Genomic DNA, 16282 nt, shown 5'->3' with positions numbered 1-16282 from the left:
TTATTTTCTTATTATTTACACGATTAACAAGTTATTTATAAAAAATGTGAATTAAAACTTAAAAAAAGCACTAGTATAATTATGTGAAAAAAATAGATTAATCACCTTGTTTGGTTTTCGAAGATTGAGCTAATTTTTCATAAAATTGAATTTTTTTTATTTTTCATATTTTTTTGTTTTTAGTCAAAAATTTTAATATTTTAAATTTTTTATTTTTTATTTTTAGATACACCTAACCAAAAAAATTCATCAAATACAAAAAAAAAAAAAAATCAGTACATTTTTGCATTTTGTGTATTTATTAAAATATTTTTTCAAAAATATTTTAGGTGCATCTAGAAAATAATTTTTTTAAAAAAAATACTAAAAGAATTCACTAAAAATAAAATAAAAAAACAAGAAAAATTAAAAAAAAACCTCAATTTTCAAAAAATCAATCAAAACTAAATAAGGTGAATTGCATTTACTATAAGTTATCAACCACTTAAAAATTACATTACAATTTACTGAATTTACTGCCAAAATTAACCATTTATGTTTCATGCATTAAAATGATCAAAATCCAACTTTCAATGAGAGAGTGAAAGACTACCTCAACCTAACTAAAACCCTATAAATGCTTCATATCCTCTTCTCTTCTGTCTGTCACACACAAAACCAAAAATGGTACCACCACCACCAAGCCCTCTGTCATTCTCCGTGAGACGATGCAAACCAGAACTACTCACTCCGGCGAAACCAACGCCGCGAGAGTTAAAGCAACTCTCTGATATCGGCGACCAACAAGGCCACCGGTGTCATATTCGGATCATAATGTTCTACAAGAATAGAATCAAAGAAACAGAACATCATCATCATCATATCAGAGGCTAAAGCACTTGTGCTTTACTACCCGCTCGCTGGAAGGCTTATCGAAGAGCCTAACAAATAACTTACAATGGACTGCACCGGCGAAGGCATTTTGCTGGTCAAGGCCGAAGCAAATGTCAGCCTCGACCAGCTTGGCGACTTCGTCCGGCCACCGTGTCCCTATGCTAAGGAGTTTCTGTATGATGTCCCTGGCTCTGGTGGGATCACGGAATGCCCTTTTTTGTTGGTACAGGTGAGTAAAATTCAAGAATAATATCAAATCAGTGTTAGTTTGAACAACTAATTATAAATAAGTACCAAACTTTATAAATATTAATAATTATGATTATAATTTTTTCATGAATCTACAATTATTTTTTGAAAAGTTCATGTAATTTTCCCTTAAATTTAAGTACTACAGAACCTGTGGTCTACCGTGGCTTCGTCCATGTAGTAGAGAGATGGGTAGGCTGTCTTTCATCTTTTACACCAAATAAATAAATAAATATGATAATCATAGTTTCATTATATTTATTTTCAAAAAATATACCATAATTACGAGTTTTTAAAAAAACAAATATGATTAATTGATATGGCTACTATATTATTAAATCAATTTAACCAGCTCAGTAACCCATCCCAGTGATGAGTGGTCAATTATTGCTTATTGAGACATGTATTTCTACTTTGTTTTTTTTTGGTGATTATTGGACTTGTGGTAAGCGTTATTAAACTTTAATTACTCCTTTTTTTTTTTATAATTGATTTTCTATCAATTGGCCAATTTTTTTAAAATCAATTTAATTTTATATAAATAATTTATATGTATATATAAACTTACAAAACAAATTATTCAAATAACTATTTTTTCATAAATAATATACATATACAGACTTACAAAATATATAATTTGGATAAACTAGAAAAAAAAAGGGGGAATTTTTTTTAAGGTCCCTAATAATAGTAATTTAGAGGATAAAGGACACAAAAAAAAAGAGTGATGCATCAGGTCCCTGAACAACATGACGCACATTTTTAATTATTTTGTGGATCAAAATACCCTTCACAAAAACAATACAGAGACGAAACTGATTCCGACGACTGAGTTCCATTCCAAGCATCCAACCATCTTTACGAACAAGAGAACAGCAGAACTAGGGTTTCAATATCATCTTCACTATCGACATTAGAGTTTCGTTATCTTCTACAAAAATCATTCTCGTTCCTTCCTCACAAATTTCTCTGACCCCGTTTTCACTGTTTATCGTCATCTCAGTTCATCTTCGTCACGTCGCATCTTCATCTCAGGGCATATCAGCTCGTCATTGAAGTTTTATCCTAACTCTGGTAAGTTTTTCTATAACACAACTAGTTTTTCTCTGGACACACAGTTAATTGCATTTTGTATTAACCTTCCATAAATTAGGGTTTCAATTTCGTAATAAAAAGCAACATGAATTTGAAAAAAGTTATTTTGTGTGTTTTGAACTTATTCTTGAACATGTTTGTGTGATTTTATCGGTACATTTATCTGGCATTTGAATTTCTCTAGTTTTTGCTTGATGTATGTTTCTTCTTTCAATTTTCTCTGGCATGTTTATTTTGAAAAGAGCGATTTCTCTGTCTATTTCTCTGTGTTTTCATCTTATTCTTGAACATGTTTATGTGATTTTGTCTATAAATTTCTCTGATCTGTAAATTTCTCTGTAATATGTATTTTTAATTGGAATGTCTATCTTTCTCTAGAATGTCTATTACTCTCTTATCTCTGTCTAAGTTTTTTTGGTATTTATAATTTTCTCTGACCACATCACTTTCCTCCCTTATGTGTCTCTATCATGTTTAATTTTCTCTGGTTGTGTATGTAAATTTCTCTGGCATTTTAATATTATGGGCTGTAATGTATGTTTCTTCTTTGAATTTTCTCTAGCATGTTTATTTTGAAAAAAAGTTATTTCTCCGTGTTTTGATCTTATTCTTGAACATGTTTATGTGATTTTGTCTATAAATTTCTCTACTTTGTAAATTTCTCTGGAATATGTATTTTTCTCTGGAATGTCTATTACTCTCTTGTCTGTGTCTAAGTTTCTCTGGCATTTATAATTTTCTCTGGCCACATCACTTTTCTCCCTTGTGTGTCTCTATCATGTTTAATTTTCTCTAGTTGTATGTGTAAATTTCTCTAGCATTTTAATATTATGGACTTGAATTTTTCTCTGGAATGGAAATTTTCTCAATAATGTGTAATTTTCTCTGGTATGTTTATTTTGTTCAATTTTTGGTTTCAATGTGATATAATTTTCAGTGGCATGTTTACATTACTTTGTTTATTTTATCTTGCTAATTGTGGAATGTAAATTTTCTTTGGTTTTCCATATTTACTTTTCTCTATCATTCATTTTCTGTACTTGCTAGATATATGTTTCTTTTTTCAATTTTCTCTGGTTATATTTTACTTCTATATGTAATTTTAACAATTACTGAAAATTTCTCTGCCATGTTTATGATGCTTTGTTGATTTTCTCTGGCAATGGAAATTTTCTGTGGCTAGATGTATTTCACAGGAAAACAATTAGTACTCTGACATTTAATTTTTAGTGTCTGATTTTGTCTGACATTTATAATTTTTCCTAGCCACCTTAGTTTTCTCCCTTATGTGTAATTTTCTCTGACATGTCCAATTTTCTTTGGTATATTCAATTTTCTCTGAGATTTAATGTTGACATATTTATGTTTTCATCATTGTCTAGAAATGGCAAAACGTAAAAGTAGCAAAACATCGAAAACACCAAGCAAGAAACAAAAACTCTCTCAGTCTTCTTATGATCGAAGATAAAAAACCAGCCGCAAAACACCGGAAACACCAAGGAAGAAACATGAACTCTCTCAGTCTTCCAATGATCTAAGATAAAAAACCAGTAGCAAAACACCGCAAACTCCTTGCCAAAATACACAAGTCCAAGGTGATGAACCAACTAGCATCAAGATGAGTACTCAAACTTCAAAAGACTCAAGCTCAAGAGAGAAAAAACCTGTTAAACTCCAAAGAAAGAGAGCTCACTACAACATTCAATACCGATTCAACCTCTCATCTGTTATCTCATTTTTTCAAACACTTAAATTCAATTCAAACTAACTTGTAGAGCTTCAAAAGACCCCATTCTGGTATTTGATCCAAGCTCTAACAATTGGAAGGATGGATCCAAGGAAATCTAGAAAATTTGATGATGATGTAGTTGCAATAATCCAATGTTACAATGAAAAAACAAAAGCATTCATAGTTGGTAAAAAGAACTTGACCTTTACAACCAATGACATGACCTTGATTTTTGGTTTGCAAGGAGGTAAATGAGCCATGTCATTAAGATACTCTAAAAAGCCAAAATCTACATTCCTAAGGAGAAGATTCCAAAAGGACATAAGGCTCATTGGTCCTGTTCTTAAAAATGCCTTGGTCAAAGCAATGAAAGGCAAGCAACCAACTAACTTCAAAGATGTAGCAATCATTATTACATTGTACTTGTGTCTCACCCTATTTTTTGCAACAAGTGGGAATTCAATGGGGTGCGTTTTTATAAAGTATGTGGAACTTCTTGAATCAATGAAATAGTATGATTGACCAGAAACAATCACATCAACATTGATTGATTCTATCATAGCATTGCACAAAACTTTAGAAAAAGTTACGAGGTGTGTCATTGCATTGCTGGTAAGTATAATATCCATTCAAATTTGCAGTTATCATACTTATAAATTTGTGTGTTTAGCAAAATTTAATTACTTTAATTTTCATCACAGTATTGGCTCTGTGAACATGCAAATATCATTGACTCAGAAGACAGTAACACAACTGATTTCCCAAGATGTGCCAAGTGGAATTTGCAAACCTTGACGAAACAGCTGCAGAAGACACCAGTCCACTCTCTTGCACCTCGACAGGTTAGATTTCTATCGCCACTGAAATCTTAGTGAAATTCTCAAATTTCTCTGACCACTGGTTTGTTTCCATCCTTGTGCCTTGATTGATTGAGATCAATTTTCTCTGAACTATCAATTTATGTTTCTTCTTTGGTTACCACTGGTTTATTTCTGCCATTGTAATCATTTTTCTTTGCAATCCAAATTTCTCTGACCACAATTGTAACACATTAACTTATATGCCCTGATTGATTTTCTCTAATATTTGAATTATGTTGGTTGTTTCATAATTTTCTCTGGCTCATAAAATTGTTTCTCCTTGTGTGTAATTTTCTCTGGCCCATAACTTTTCCGCCTTGCATCTTTGATTAACACTGTTTATTACTACCATTCTAATGAATTTTTTCTGGAATCCAAATTTCTCTGACACAATTATAGTAAATCATTAACTTATATGCCTTGATTGATTTTTTCTGATATCTAAATTATGTTACTCGTTTCATAATTTTTTCTGCCTCATAAAATTAACTCATTGTCTATAATTTTCTCTGGCCCATACAATTTTCTCTGAAGTTTGTTTCCCATTAGTATCATTTAGATGAATTTTATTTTCCATATTTGAATTTTTTTCTCTCAGTGAATTTTGTAACATTTCTCTAATAAAAGAGCCTCTTGTTACAGATAGATAACAAGGAGCTAGTTAAAAACCCATCAGAGGAGTTCTGTCTTGGTAAAAAGAAGAAGAAAGAATAAAAAAAAGGCAATTGTCAAATTCAAGGAGACATTAGAAGATTCATCTGAAGAATGAGGGAATGAAGAAGCAGAAGGCAACATAGAAGAACACGAAACCAGCAATGAACAAGAAGATCAAGCAAGCAGTGGAGAAGCGGAAGCCAAAGAAGAAAGTGAAGAAATAGAAGTAGAAGACAAAAAAGAAAATGAACAGAAAGAAGAAGACAGTGAAGAAGAAGATGAAGGCACTCAATCTAAACAGAAAGAAGAAAACAATGAGGAAAGTGACGAAGAAGAACATAATGAGCTAATGAAGCAATATCATGATAGTATTTGTGGCTCAACAATGCATCAGCCTCAAGAATCTGAGGAATCAAAAGATGCCCAAATTGCTGATTTACATCAAAGACTAAAGGCACTTTCTAAATCTAAAATAGAAGAAGAGAGAAATTGGAATGAATTACTTGCAGAAAATGATATTGCAATAAGAACCTTGACATCACTTAACTCAGAACTTCAAGAAAGAGACAACACAATCCAAATGAAACTAAGGATGTTGGAGGTTCAAAAAGAAGATGATACAAAAACAATACAGCAGTTGACGTATTCAATTTCGGAGCTTGAAACTGAAATTGCTAAATTGCATGAACAAATTCAAGAACTATCCGTCCAACTAGCAATACAACCTTACCGAACACCAACACAAGTTCAACCACAAGGTCAGTGAAAATCTTGAGCCACAAAAATCTATGTCCTTGTATCAACATAACTCAGAGAAATTTCTATTTATTATAATTTTCTCTGTCAATGATAATTTTTTCTGGAAGTTAAATTTCTCTGAACACATTAGTTTCTGTTGCTTATTTCTTTTGATTTCTACTGCTTATTTGATTTTTTCTGTCTATTTTCGTATTCGATTTTTGGGACTTGTTTGATTTTCACTGTGTATAGTTGGAATGCAAGTGGAACAACAACCAACAACCCAACAAGAACAAATGGCACACAAAGAACAATGAAAACAAAAGACAAAAGTCTATGGTAACAGAAAAATATTGAATCAAATAAATTTACATATTGAAATATCATCTGTTACTTCAGAGAAATTTCACTTTTACTGATATTTTCACTGTCTATAGTCAAAAAAGATTCTACATCAATGATAAAAAATTTAAAGGCAAAAGAAAGGAAAAAAAAGGAGCACAATCCGGAATTTTAATATCCCAAAGTTGCGAAAGTGACTAGAGGTTCGAAGCAAGCTGCAAAGCAAACCGAGCAAAACACGAAAGACAAAGAAGTACTTGATGCTGATGCGTACGTCTTGCCTCAACTAACAAGCATCAGAAAATCTTGGGTTTTTCCACAAACTCTACCGGTTTCAAGATTGATAAAAAATAATGTAAAAGACATCTTGCGGCACATATAAAATGTGTCTGGAATTGAGTAAGTACAACAAATAAAATAGAAGATAACAAACAACAATTTACTAACTTATATTGCATTAACAACTATTAAATCCCTTCTTTGGCATCTTGTAGGGTTTTAATCTGGACAAGTGAGTTGAATCTCATTACCTTCGAAGACATTGGAAACCTAATAAAGCAAAAAGAAATTGCCAACAATGTAAGTCTTTTATCAAAATTTCTCTACAATTAGGGGTGAGCATGGTCCGGATTGGACCGGATTGGGGTAAAATCAGGACCAATCCGTTATCTACGGTTCCTGAAAAATTGGAACTAATCCAATCCGTTTAAATCATGGAACCAATCTGAACCAATCCATTTAAATACGGATTGGATCGGTTTAGGACCACGGATTCACATAATTCAATAACAAATATATATATATATATATATGACACTTTAATTTCATAAAAATATAAACATAGCGCTATATCAGTTCCATAATAGCAACATGTTTTTTTTATAATAGTGACATACTGTTCTTGAATTTAAACAACCATAAGAAAATACAAACAAAAGTAATAAAATAAGATATTATACGGTTTTAGGTTTGAGTTTAGATTTTATATAGAATAAGAGAAGATACTATAGGGGAGGATGTATAATAAAAATATAGACTATTTGTATACAGTCCGGATCGGTTCCAATCCGGAACCGTGGGGTTCAATTCGGAACCAATCCGTGGACTATAGATTTTTAATTCTTCAATCCGGAACCGAACCGTGGATTCAAAAAACCAATCCAAACCTATCGGATTGGACTGGACTGAATCGGATTACGGATTTCACGGATTCCTTGCTCAGCCCTATCTGCAATGTTCCATCAGCCTTTATAAACCAATATTACAATTATAAATGATATTTTTCAGGTCATTGATGGCTATGGAGAGATCCTTTTTGCTGACCAAAGGAGAGAGAAAACAACCAACTTCATTTTTTTTCACATCTATGAGCTTAGTATGTTACTAGTCTTTTATTTTATTTTCTCTAGAATTTACTTACTACTTTCTCTTGTTAAGATACTTCTTGATGCCAGTTGTGTCACTAGTCTAATTTTCTTTGGCTAGTTGTGTGCATTTAAAATTTCTCTGTGTGTATATTTCTTAAATTCCTGTCATTTCAACTTTCTCATAACATAACCATTTTTTGATTTTCTCTGACCACAGAATTTCATCAAGATGACGGCAAATCAAACTTTCCGAGTCTCATTATTTGACAAGCATATTGAAACAGCATGGAGGAACTACAGATTCCTTCATTTCCCAATAAATACTGGGGGTAATGAGAAGTCAACACATGATAATCACTGGACCTTGCTTGTCCTGGACAAACAAGACAATTTATGGAGGTTCTACAGCTCACTAAGGCCAAGGAGGGATTATGCAGAAGACAAATATATTAAAGATGCAAAATAATTGGTAACGAGTGCAAATTTCTCTGATCTATCATAATGTTTATGTGATGGTAATTTTCATAGAATCCCATTGATTTGTCTGTAAATTTCTCTGTTATTTAAAAATTATTTTTTTGCAGCAAAATTATGTGGAGAATTTTTTGAAAGCTTGCCTTGAAAGTGTCACGACCCAAACCCGGCCCTATGGGTTTAGCACCGTAACCGGCCAGTAATCCGAGATTACCGAAGGCCTGCTGAACAGTAATACAGTAAAACAGAGTACAGGGCCTGGCGGAAGCCAAAACAGTAAATAAACAATGCCTAATGAGCTATGACAGTCTGTATGCAAGCGGAGATTTCACCCATCCAGTACTTTTACAGTATGCTCGAGCGGGAAAGTTTACGCTCGAGCGTGTACCTTTGTTGCATGACCGCTCGAGCGGGGAAACCTGCGCTCGAGCGGGACTCTGTTTTTCTGAAAATGCTTTTAAATGTACATCTTTGCATCCTCATCCCATTCTAGGCATTCTTAGGCCTAGTTTAAGGCATCTTGTTGAGGATATAGATGTAGAACACACCGAGGCATTAGGGATTAAGTTATTACCGTTCCCAATTGTGTGGCTTAGTGTGTTCAATCTGTTAACTATGTAGGGTTGGCGACTGGGGAGACACGCTCTAGCATACTGTAGCCCGAACTCTGTGAGTAATAATTGTGTAAAGATATGTTCAACTGATATCTTTTGAATACTGAACTGTTTACTGAACTGGTATTACTGAATGAATGTATGTCCTTTATTTCTGAACTGTACTGTGGCATCCTTAGTACCTACTGTTTACTGTTACTGTTACTGTTACAGAGATCTCTGTCGGTTCCCTCGTGGAGCCACTGCTGTTTACTGACTGATGGCCATCATCACTGTTCGGTCTTTTAAGACCTACTGTTACTGTTATGCTAATGGATGTACCACATATGACTGTTTACGGTACTGAACAACTGAAATACTGTTTGAATTGAACTGTTTTCATTACTGTAAGGACATTCATTCTAAACCCCTTTACGCTTTATGTTATTCACTAGGCTTTAGCTCACTGCTCATATATATATGTAGGTGTACAGGCACCAGACCGCGGCTAGAGGCGTCAGGGTAACTCCAGTTTTGTCAAGCCAGCCTTTGTGCCTCACTGCGAGGTTCCGAGCCTATCGTGTTAAGGCTTAGGGGTGTTTTACAATTCCCCCTTCTGTACCATCTACTGTTCTGTATAGATTGAATGTTTACTGTACTGCTATCAAGGGATTAGGTCCCTGTACTGTGTGACTGTAAATTTTGTATAGACTGTACTGTTTGTATATGTGAATGCATGAAAAGTCTTTTTGCATACAGACTGTCATAGCTCATTGGGCATTGTTTATTTACTGTTTTGGCTTCCGCCAGGCCCTGTACTCTGTTTTACTGTATTACTGTTCAGCAGGCCTTCAGTAATCTCGGATTATTGGCCGGTTACGGTGCTAAACCCATAGGGCCGGGTTTGGGTCGTGACAGAGTGGTATCAGAGCGATACTTAACCACGAGTTATACCGCACACACGTGTCCAAATGAGCTATAGGGTGTCCTAGAAACGTAATTAGGGCATCTCATGAGCATGATAAGTGTGTGATATGACTGACTGAATATATGCTAACGTGAACTGTTAAACAAATGACTGCTTATGTTTAAAACTGTTGTAACTGCTTATAGTGAAAATGGATAATGCAAATGAACCTGAATCCTCATCTACTGAGGCAAGAATAGAAAGAATGATGGAACTGATAACTGCTAGACTTGAGCAACAGAACCAACAGCCCCTACCTCCTCCTCCTCCGGTACAGCCGGAACCTAATGTTAATGTGAATGACGGGGATATAATTGCTCTGACCCAGAAGTTCAGCAAAATGAAACCGCCATCCTTTCAGGGAGGCCTTGAATCGTTAAAAGCTGAAGCTTGGGTTCTGGAAACAGAAAAACTATTTGAAGTATTCCCGTGCTCAGAAGCGAATAAAGTACTGTTAGCTACCTTCACTCTACAAGAAGAAGCTAGAAGGTGGTGGATGTTGATCCGCGATACAAATACTGTTCTGACTTGGGCTCAGTTCAAGGAGTCCTTCTTTGAAAAGTACTTCCCACAGTGTGTCAGGGATAGGAAAGTAACTGAGTTTGAACAACTGAAATAGGGCACCACGTCGGTTGCCGAATATGAAACAAAATTTACTGAACTTGCCCGTTATGCACCGCATATGGTGGATACTGAGTATAAGAAGGCCAGAAAATTTGAAGGTGGCCTTAATGTTGCAATTCTTGACCGAATAAATGTTTTGAAACTACCGACTTTTGTGGGTGTTCTCGACCGGGCGTTGATGGCCGAGTCGAACATTGCAGCAGTGAAACAATCTGAAATACCAGCAACTGAATGGCATGGTAAAAGGCGGGGTTTTAAGTTCAAGAAAGGCAAGCATAACCCGGCCAACAAGAAACAGAATACGGGGTCGACAACCAGCCCCAGTCAAGGGAGTGGGTTCATACCACCCTGTTCTGAGTGTGGCAAGAAGCACAAAGGGGTCTGCTACAAAATATCTGGAGCCTGTTACAGGTGTAGCAAGGTGGGTCACATGGTTAAAGACTGCCCCTCTGCCCCACAAGCCAGTAATAAAGCTGCACCAAGCGTGGCAGCATCAACTGTAGCACCAAAGCCTAACCCCAAAGCTACCGGGAAAGAGCCCATGAGGCAGGGCCGAGTGTTCGCCCTAGTACCGGGAGACGTGCAAAATACAGAGACCGTCGTGTCAGGTATCCTCTCTATTTGTGCACAAAATGCATATGTATTGATCGATTCGGGGTCTACACATTCTTATGTATCGCATGCTTTCTCACGGAAATTGAATAGACCCTTAGAACCCATGAACTATCTGCTAGCCGTATCATCACCCATAGGGGGATCCATGACATGTGCTTATTTGTACCCCGCATGTGAAATTATTGTTGGGGATATGCATCTGTTTATCGATTTACTGCCATTGAACATTGATCATTTTGATGTAATATTGGGAATGGATTGGTTACAAAAATATCATGCCACTATTGACTGTGTGACCAAGCAAGTTGTTTTCCGTCCACCTGGTCTGCCTGAATTTGTGTTTAATGGGGTTGGAGTAGTACCTCCCCCGTATCTGATTTCATCTGTGAAAGCTGTAAAATTGATTAGAAAGGGCTGTAAGGGATGTTTGTGTTCTGTACTGACTGTATCTACTGATGATAATGCTAATGTGAACTGTATTCCTATAGTCAGAGAATTCCCAGATGTTTTTCCAGACAATTTTCCAGGGGATTTGATTGACAGGGAGATTGAATTTACCGTTGATGTGATTCCCGGAACACAGCCGGTTTCTAAAGCTCCTTACCGACTGGCTCCAACTGAACTGAAGGAGTTGAAAGTGCAATTGCAAGAACTGTTAGACAAGAAGTTTATCTGGCCCAGTACTTCACCGTGGGGCGCACCTGTCTTGTTCGTAAAGAAGAAAGACGGCTCGCTGAGACTGTGTATAGACTATCGTGAACTGAATAAGGTAACTGTAAAGAACAAATACCCATTACCGCGTATTGATGACCTGTTTGATCAGTTACAGGGTGCTAAAGTATTTTCCAAGATTGATCTCAAATCCGGATACCATCAGTTGAAAGTTAAACCAGATGACATTGATAAAACTGCTTTTAGAACGAGGTATGGACATTACGAATTTTTAGTTATGCCTTTTGGAGTCACGAATGCCCCTGCTGCTTTTATGGACCTCATGAACAGAATTTTTAAACCTTACCTTAATGACTTTATTGTTGTATTTATTGATGACATATTGATTTACTCCAAAAGTGTAGAACAGCATGAACATCATCTGAGACTTGCCCTACAAACCTTAAGAGGACAGAAACTGTATGCTAAACTGTCTAAATGTGAATTTTGGCTTGACCATGTTATGTTTTTGGGGCATGTTGTTAGCAAAGATGGGATTTCTGTTGATCCACAGAAAATTGAAGCTGTAGTGAACTGGTCTAGACCAACGAACGTGACTGAAGTCCGAAGCTTTTTGGGATTGGCTGGATATTACAGAAGATTTGTCAAAGATTTCTCTAAAATTGCCCTACCATTGACTCAGTTAACTCAAAAGGGGACATCATTTGACTGGACTGATCAAAGAGAATCTGCTTTTCAGGAGTTGAAAACTCGATTAGTGACTGCACCTGTTCTGACCTTACCTTCAGGTACGGATGGTTATACTGTATTTAGTGATGCTTCTCATAAGAGTTTGGGATGTGTTTTAATGCAGAATGGGAGAGTAATTGTCTATGCTTCCCGTCAACTGAGACCGCATGAAAAGAACTACCCGACCCATGACTTGGAACTTGCTGCAGTGGTGTTTGCACTGAAAATTTGGCGTCACTATCTGTATGGGGTGACATGTGAAGTATATACCGACCACAAGAGTTTAAAATATTTCTTCACACAGAAAGAACTGAACATGAGACAGCGGAGATGGCTAGAACTGATTAAAGACTACCACCTACAGATTCTGTACCATCCGGGAAAAGCCAATACCGTTGCCGATGCATTGAGCTGGAAATCGATTGGAAACGTAGCATGTTTGCTCACAGGACAGAAAGAGTTGCTTTGTGACCTTGAAAAATCTGAAATTGAAATTGTTTTGAGAGAACAAGGTGGAACCTTAGCTGCTATTTCTGCTCAACCGGCACTGATTGAAGAGATTAAAGAGAAACAGCAACTGGATGACTTCTTGAAGAAGATCATCGAAGAAAGAGAATCTAAATCGAGACCGAGATTTAAATTTGAGAACAATGTACTGAAATTTCATAAAAGACTGTGTGTACCAAATGATACTGAACTGAAAAGAAGAGTTCTGCAAGAGGGCCACAACTCAAAATTGTCTATCCACCCGGGGAATACGAAAATGTACCAAGATCTGAAACAGAATTTCTGGTGGCCGGGAATGAAGAAAGAAATTGCCGACTTTGTGTCCAAATGTCTTCATTGCCAACAGGTCAAAGCTGAACATCAACGACCTGCCGGATTATTGCAACCCCTACCCATACCAGAGTGGAAATGGGAGCATATCACGATGGATTTCATTGTGGGATTGCCTCGCTCCAGAAAAGGTATGGATTCAATTTGGGTTATTGTTGATAGACTAACCAAATCTGCTCACTTCTTACCTGTCAAGACAATCTATAATGCGGACAAATTGGCCGTTATCTATATTGATGAGATTGTAAGACTGCATGGAGTACCTGCATCTATTGTTTCTGACAGGGATTCGAAGTTTACATCGAGGTTTTGTCAAAGCCTACAGACTGCACTGGGTACCGAACTGAGGCTGAGTAGTGCCTATCATCCTCAGACAGATGGACAGTCAGAAAGGACCATCCAAACTCTGGAGGATTTACTGAGAATGTGTGTCCTTGATTTTCAGGGAGATTGGGAAAGTCATCTGCCATTAGTTGAATTCGCCTACAACAATAGCTACCATTCGAGTATTGGTATGGCGCCTTTCGAGGCATTGTATGGAAGGAAATGCAGATCTCCGATTTGCTGGGCAGAAGTTGGAGATGGGCCTTTGCTTGGGCCCGAGATTGTTTATGAAACAACTGAGAAAGTGAAACTGATACAACAGAGACTGAAAACTGCACAGAGCAGACAGAAGAGTTATGCTGACGTCAGAAGACGAGACAGAGAGTATGAAGTGGGTGATCACGTATTTGTGAAAGTGACACCGATGAAAGGCCAGACTCGTTTTGGAGTCAAAGGCAAGTTAGCACCGAGATACGTCGGACCATACGAGATTATTGAGAAAATCAATCCGGTGGCGTATCAAGTTGCGCTCCCTCCTGAAATGGAGCACATGCATAATGTTTTCCACGTTTCGATGTTAAGAGATTATCTCCGGGATCCCTTCCATGTGATAGAGCCTACTCGTGTAGTGTTGAGTGATGACTACACTTACGAGGAACGGCCTATACAGATTGTAAACAGACGGATCAAGAAACTGAGGAACAAAGAGATCCCGCTAGTGAAAGTTGACTGGCAAAACCATGGTGGCGTGTATGCCACTTGGGAAAGGGAAGATGACATGGCCAAAAGATATCCTGAACTGTTTCCACTGGACCCTGTTTTCTTCCAGAATGAAGGTAACTCGAGTTTAGAGGACTAAACTCTTTATAAGGAGGGGAGACTGTAACAACCCTCATACTGTTTACTGATTAATGACTGATTGATTACCGATAATCACCGATTACTGTTAAACGGAACTGATAATGACTGATAACTGACTGAGAATTGAACTGATTAAAGTACTGAACTGACTGACCGAAATTGAAACTAAATTGAGTGAATACATCTGTTTGAATTGCATTTTATCTGTTGACTGTTTGTTTGATCTGTTCGTGTTTTATGTTTAAACTATTAATTGAAGGCCTTATCGGCGGCCGAACCGGAAATGGGTTAGTGTATTATGATCGTCATATTTAATATGATTTTATGGTATAATTATCTGAAAACTGATTAGGTATGATTAAATTAGTTTAAATATTGACCAATTGCAGAGTTGGTCTTATTTACCGAACTACCCCTAGTGGGCCACTATCTCACACACACACTTGAGCCTTATACATTGAATCAAACATTTCTTTAGCCTATTTGTGAGACCCTTAGCCGACCATAGAGAGAGAGAGACTTGAGGAGTTGAGTTCATCTCAATATTGCTTAGAATTTAAAGAGAATTGAAGTGTAGATTGCTAAATTGAGCTCCTAGTCTTCTAATTCAAGACCTAAGGTAGAGTAATTACCCTCTTGTTTATGAATTGAGCTTGTTCTTGCATGATTCATGTCAAATTGAGGAGCTAAGTCTTGTTTTAGTTCATACATGTTGAAATAGAACATAATTCATGCATGCATGTTTGAATTGTTGGATTTTGAGTTGAATTCATGGCAAATTGTCACATGCAAGTTCATAATTATGTTTAAGTCCATGTTTTCATCTTGTTTGTGAATCAATTGGCTCACTAGAGCATGTTTTGAAGCTTGAAAGTTATTTAAAGATCATGCATGTCATGTTTGAAGATTGTTCTTGACAATGATTTGAAATTGAGTTTGAATTAAACACCCTTGGGCTTTGATTTCTCAAAATTGAGCTTTGAACCATGTTATACTATGTGTTTATAAATGTTTTCCAGAAAATGGGCCCAAGAGGACTGGTTTTGATGCATTTGAATGTGAGTTTGAGCTTGGAGGTGCAATCTGGAATTCCCAGATTTTGCACTTACGCTCGAGCGGGGAAAGTGGCGCTCGAGCGTGGAATCCGAGCATCCAGCATCTCTCTGCACTGTTTTGCAGTCCGCTCGAGCGGAGGATTGGGCGCTCGAGCGGAGTCAGGTCTCACGCTCGAGCGGGCGTCGAGCGGAGATTTCACCCATCCAGTACTTTTACAGTACGCTCGAGCGGGAAAGTTTACGCTCGAACGTGTACCTTTGTTGCATGACCGCTCGAGCGGGGGAAACCTGCGCTCGAGCGGGACTCTGTTTTTCTGAAAATGCTTTTAAATGTACATCTTTGCATCCTCATCCCATTCTAGGCATTCTTAGGCCTAGTTTAAGGCATCTTGTTGAGGATATAGATGTAGAACACACCGAGGCATTAGGGATTAAGTTATTACCGTTCCCAATTGTGTGGCTTAGTGTGTTCAATCTGTTAACTGTGTAGGGTTGGCGACTGGGGAGACACGCTCTAGCATACTGTAGCCCGAACTCTGTGAGTAACAATTGTGTAAAGATATGTTCAACTGATATCTTTTGAATACTGAACTGTTTACTGAACTGGTATTACTGAATGAATGT

General features: G+C 36.8%; 1 long non-coding RNA gene across 1 annotated transcript; it reads left to right on the top strand.

Annotated features, from left to right (window-relative positions):
• Positions 1 to 278: 278 nt before the first annotated feature.
• LOC114269035 (uncharacterized) lies at positions 279 to 7093 on the top strand. The gene is made up of 3 exons (XR_014348594.1): positions 279 to 1102; positions 2126 to 4846; positions 5449 to 7093. It is a non-coding gene; the product is annotated as an uncharacterized LOC114269035 (long non-coding RNA).
• Positions 7094 to 16282: the final 9189 nt, after the last annotated feature.

The sequence above is a fragment of the Camellia sinensis genome, chromosome 13 (assembly GCF_055761805.1).
Source record: "Camellia sinensis isolate YWXY chromosome 13, ASM5576180v1, whole genome shotgun sequence".
Classification (NCBI taxonomy): Eukaryota; Viridiplantae; Streptophyta; class Magnoliopsida; order Ericales; family Theaceae; genus Camellia; species Camellia sinensis.
The sequence above is the reverse complement of the archived record's forward strand: the minus strand, read 5'-3'. Positions and strand labels throughout refer to the sequence as shown.